This window comes from Triticum aestivum, chromosome 6A (genome assembly GCF_018294505.1).
Source record: "Triticum aestivum cultivar Chinese Spring chromosome 6A, IWGSC CS RefSeq v2.1, whole genome shotgun sequence".
NCBI classification, from domain to species: Eukaryota; Viridiplantae; Streptophyta; class Magnoliopsida; order Poales; family Poaceae; genus Triticum; species Triticum aestivum.
In genome coordinates this window covers 488373229-488379188 of record NC_057809.1, presented here as the reverse complement: position 1 = coordinate 488379188, position 5960 = coordinate 488373229, and positions in this window count along the sequence as shown.

The window sequence follows — 5960 nt, the reverse complement described above, 5'->3', positions numbered from 1 at the left end:
ATAGCGTCCAATTCACCCTTCTCATTGAGAGAAAACAGACGAATGGTATCATCACGAGCGGCAAAGACAATTACATCCTCAGACGAATGAGTCAATTGAATCTGCCTGGCTGCACAATCAAGCTGAGCCTTGTGCTTAGTAAGCCCATCCATTCCGAGAATAAGATCAATATCTGAGTTACCAAGCACCATAGGAGAAGAAAGAAACTTGTAGTCACCCAAAGTGATAGTAACATCCGGAGCCATCATTTTGGTGTTCATGAACAAACCCGGAGAAGAAACCGCTATCGGCTTAGGCAAATCAATAGTATGCACATCATGCATGGATGCAAAAGGCTTCGATAAAAATGATAAAGACGCACCAGTGTCAAAAAGAACTCTTGCGGGAATGTCATTAACAGGAAGGTTACCCATGATCACATCTGGTGATTCCTCTGCCTGAGCTGCATTCAGCAAGTTAACCTTGGCGGACTTGGGGTTATGCTTGACCATTGCTGTACTTGCCGATCTGACAGGAGGAGGAGGAGGAAGACGTCTCTGGTTGAAACACTTGTTGGCATAGTGACCCTTTTGTTGGCACTTGTTGCACGTGACCTCTGAAAGCGGACGGTGGTACGGAGCACTCGATCTTGGAGCTTGAGACGAAGTCTTGTTCTGAAAGCCAGGGTTGGGTGGGTGGGAAGAACCACTGCCACCTTTGCTCTTCTGCTGATACGGCTGACGGAACGGAGGAGGAGGAAGCCAATACTTCTGCTGCTTGGCCACTTGAGTAGAGGAAGAAGGAGTAACATCTCTGACTCGCTTCTTGGAAGCATCACACCTCAACTGAGCAGACTCTTGCTTCAGTGCCATGTTGTAGAACTCATCGTATCTCAAGGGCTCAAAGAGAACAAGAGCTAGCTGAATTTCTTCTCTGAGACCACCCCTGAACTGGTATATCATGCTCTTCTCATCAGGGACGTCCTGCTTGGCAAAGCGGGCGAGCTTCTGGAACAACTTGTTGTAGTCATAGACAGATAAAGAGCTTTGCTTCAGATTGCGGAATTCCTCACGCTTGCTTTCAACCATGCTTTGGGGAATATGATGAGCTTGGAAATCTCGACGGAAATCATCCCAAGTGATAACACGTCCACCTCTAGAATCCTTGTACTGCTGGAACCATTTTGCAGCTTGATCTTTGAGTTGGAAGGAAGCGAACTTAACAAAGTCCTCAGGCCTGACGTTACTGCACTCAAAATGCTTGCACAGATCCACTAGCCAATCGTCAGCATCGGTTGCCTCAACACAATTGCTGAAAGTCTTTGGCCCGTTAGCAAGGAACTGGTTGAGTGTAGCAAAGTGATTCTGATTGCTGCCTTGATTCCCTTGGTTGCCTTGATTGCGCTCTTGAAGAATTTGCATGATCAACTGTGTGTTTGCATTGGTTGCGGCCATCACAGCTTGCCATGCCTCCGGAGGAGGTGGAGGTGGTGGCGGATCAGGATTCGGAGTCGTGCGCGTTGGAGGAGCCATCCTGAAGAGGTTGACCACCATTAGCACATTGACAGATAATTATTGAAGCTGAATCCAACGGAATGAAAATTGCAACATATAGTCTTCACATCCGAACAAAATGAACGAATGCATTCCTCTTGAAATGGTCACATATCCATAAATTGAGAAGCCACTTAGAATTAAGGTAGAGAAATAAATCAACAAGGTACGGATCAAGAACGAATAATCGGTAAGAAATCCCAATCTCAAACCAATATCCGTGGAAGAAGAACTAGAGCTACTGGAGTTCCCACCTATGAAACTCCCGAACCTTTCCGGTTATGCAATCAGGTGTTGGGGATACAGGGGAAGCATAATATCTCACCCAAACTAGCAAATCCTACATCCAGCTGTATCCATCCTTCAACACATAACCAAGAAACCTTCGGAAACCATCTACCTCAACCTTCGAAAAGCATCCGTTATACAAGTTATGGCGATACTCCCGAACTCCCGCCCCAGTACTGGGTGGCGTCGAGGTTATCTCACCAATGAACTGCATAAAAGAGATTTTCGATGTCGACGTACTAGACTCAGGTATTCCAGAACTGCAACGATAAAATTATGATGACAACACCTCAGAGCTCAACTCCCCGGGACACTTCCACTAAACCCCTGACAGGAGGCACCAAGACAATGTTCTCATCATAAAACCATTGGAACGATTCCAAGATACCCGCGTGATCCTAAAAAAAATTAGTGAAATTTGAGAAGAAAAGAGTCAACACTCTACGTCAGGACGCCTTACCAGAGCAATGAGGAGACTGGGAAGTAAAAAGAATTCCTAAACTCTCCGATATATAATTCCTAAATGACTGAAAACATTTTTCTAGACACAACTCGGCCGCTAAAACGATCAAGCAATGGGGCTCCTAAGGTCGGGGAAGGCTCTGATTACCAACTTGTAACACCCTGGTTGCGACTATAGCTCCCATGTGTCGAGGCACGACTTAGAGACATAATCGCATTGAAGGCATATGTCGCAAGTTAGGCAATCTTCACAACATCCCATGTAATATAAATAATAAAGGGCAGATAACATAGTTGGCTTACACTCGCCACGTCAATCAAGTACATAAATAACATTACATCATCCAAACACTCATGGCCCGACTACGGCGCCAAAATAAAAGAGAACCCAACATGCGACATGGTCCCAATCACCCCTAACTGGGCACCACTATTGATCATCGGGAAAGGAAACATAGTAACATTGAGAGTCTTCGTCGAACTCCCACTTGAGCTCAAGTGCGTCTCTTGGAGCGGAATCATCAGGTCCTGCATCTGGTGTAATAGTAATCTGTGAGCCACAGGGACTCAGCAATCTCGCACCCTCGCGATCAAAACTATTTAAGCTTATAGGTATGGCAAGGTAAATATGTGGAGCTGCAGCAAGCGACTAGCAAAATATGGTGGCTAACTTATTCGCAAAAGAGAGCGAGAAGAGGAGGCAAAGCACGAGCGAGAAACTAGAGAACAACCTGCGCAAACATTACTCCAACACCGTGTCCACTTCCCGGACTCCGCCGAGAAGAGGCCATCATGGTAACACACTCAGTTGATTCATTTTAATTAAGTTAAGGTTCAAGTTATCTACAACCGGACATTAACAAATTCCCATCTGCCCATAACTGCGGGCACGGCTTTCGAAAGTTCAAATCCCTGCAGGGGAGTCCCAACTTAGCCCATGACAAGCTCTCACGGTCAACTAAGGAATAAACCTCCTCCCAAGACGTTCCGATCAGACTCGGTATCTCGGTTCTTCAAGACACTTCGACAGGTTAAAACAAGACCAGCAACACCGCCCGAATGTGCCGACAAATCCCGACAGGAGCTGCACATATCTCGTTCTCAGGGCACACTCAGATGAGCAAGACGTCGGGTAGGCCAGCCCAGAGTTGCCCCTGGTAGCCCCGGACATCGCTCAGTTTGACCAACACTCAGAGGAGCACTGGCCCGGGGGGGGCTAAAATAAGATGACCCTTGAGTCTGTAGAACCCAAGGGAAAGAAAAGGCTAGGTGGCGAATGGTAAGACCAATGTTGGGCATTGCTGGAAAAGCTTTAATCAAGGCGAACTATCAAGGGGTTCCCATTATAACCCAACCGCGTAAGGAACGCAAAATCCGGGAACATAACACCGATATGACGTAAACTAGGGCGGCAAGAGTGGAACAAAACACTAGGCGAGAGGCCGAGCCTTCCACCCTTTACCAAGTATATAGATCCATTAAGATAACATGGCAATATAATGATATCCCAACAAGTAAATAAATTTTCCAACAAGGAACGGCCTCCAATCTTCACCTGCAACTAACAACGCTATAAGAGGGGCTGAGCAAAGCGGTAACATAGCCAATCAACGGTTTGCTAGGACAAGGTGGGTTAGAGGTTTGACATGGCAATTAGGGAGGCTTGCAAGCAAATGGTAGGCATCGTAGCAATGGCATAGCAAAAGAGCGAGCAAACTAGCATAACAAAGATAGTAGTGATTTCGAGGGTATGATCATCTTGCCTGCATAGTTGTCAGAGTTTACTGGATCCTCGAAAGCAAACTCAACGGGCTCCTCGTTAGTGAACTCGTCTCCCGGCTCTACCCAAACAAGACAAACAAGCAACAAGGACACAATCAACCACGTGCAAACTCAAACAACACAATGCAAATATGATATGATATGCGGGATGCGACGCGGGATGCGAAATGCAAGATATGACAGGAAATGGATGAACCTGTCCTCAACTTGGAAATCCAAGTGTGCCACTGGAAAGATGAGATGAAATCGCTTGAAAACGATATAAAGAACGCCGGAATCGGAGTTACGGTTTGGAAATGGCAAGCGATTCAAAAATGACACCGGTCTGCGATTTACAGCAAGTAGGCATCTAAATGCAATGAGATGAACATGCTACAGCAACCAAACATGACAACAAAACACATGTCAGGGATGCACACAAGATGCTTAACAAAAGTTTATCACTGGAAAGATGAGATGAAATCGCTTGAAAATAATATAAAGAATGCCAGAATCGGAGTTACAGTTTGGAAATGGCAAGCGATTCGAGAATGACACCGGTCTGCGATTTACAACAAGTAGGCATCTAAATGCAATGAGATGAACATGCTACAGCAACCAAACATGACAACAAAACACATGTCATGGATGCACACAAGATGCTTAAAAAAAGTCTAGCACTGAGCTACGGCCAATTCATCCATTAACAGGTTCAAACAAGCATGGCAAAAATGCATATGGCGAACAGATCTCAGACTTAGTGAAATCAACACTTGTCTGGAATTTCAGATCAGGTAGCACTCTTTGGAGTCACAAAACTACATGTTACAGGACCTGAACATGGCAAAGTAAAGTATGGCATGGAGCTACTCAAAGATCTTAACAAAAGTCCCTTAGTGACCTTGAGCCAAAAGGGATCAGAAAATACAATTGCAAGCATGTGAACATAGCAAAAACATAATCAGTTTTCATACTTAGTGAAAACTGGAGCAAGCTAAAATATAGCTCAAGTAGGCATGTTTACGAGCTCGATGCACTCACTACGGTACAAGTCATGGCAAGACAAGCATATACCCATCAAGAAGGCACAAAATGCAAGCTAGGCATGGCAAGAACAATAGCATAGGATGCACGGATCAACTACAACATCATCGGCAAAATTGCAAACAAGTTGACAATCTGCCCAGATTCACAAAGTAGCAAAAGTAGAGCTCGATTGACTCAAACAAGGGTGCTCCATAATTGCAAACAAAGACATGAATGGATAGAGCACTACAATATTAACAAAACATCCTTACTGATCATCCTCAAAAGAGGCACGGATCACTAGGAAACAACATGAACATATGGCATCATGAGATAAACAACTCCAGGACTTAGTGAAATTACTAAGTCCCTGAAAACAGAGTTAGCAAGTTCACCACTTTGCAAGCTTGCACAAGTCATCACACACATCACAAAAATACATGGGTTGCACCTCTGGAAAGATGACAAAACCCTTAACAAAACACATGTAGAGCATCAGGGCATATCATGCACACATTAATCATGGCAAAAATGACAAACCTAAATGGAGTAGCAGATCTGACAATTATCTCAAGTAGCCCTCTTCTAACAGCATTTCGGGCATCAAGATGAACTCGAATGAAAATGATGCAATTGAATGAAATGATGTACTCTCTGAGATGAACATTTTGATATGATATATGCATGAATCAGAGCTACGATACAAAGTTACGGGGTCATGAACAGGGGCACTTGGATCTGCAAATCTCGGGACTTAGTGAAAAAAACACCTCCGAGATCTAGGGTTTGACCTGGCGCAGAAATCGAGGCGGGGCCGGCGAGGCACTGTTCCCCGGCGGCGGATCCGGCGGAGGGCGGCGAGGTGGCGCGGAGGCGGCGGCCGGGACGGCG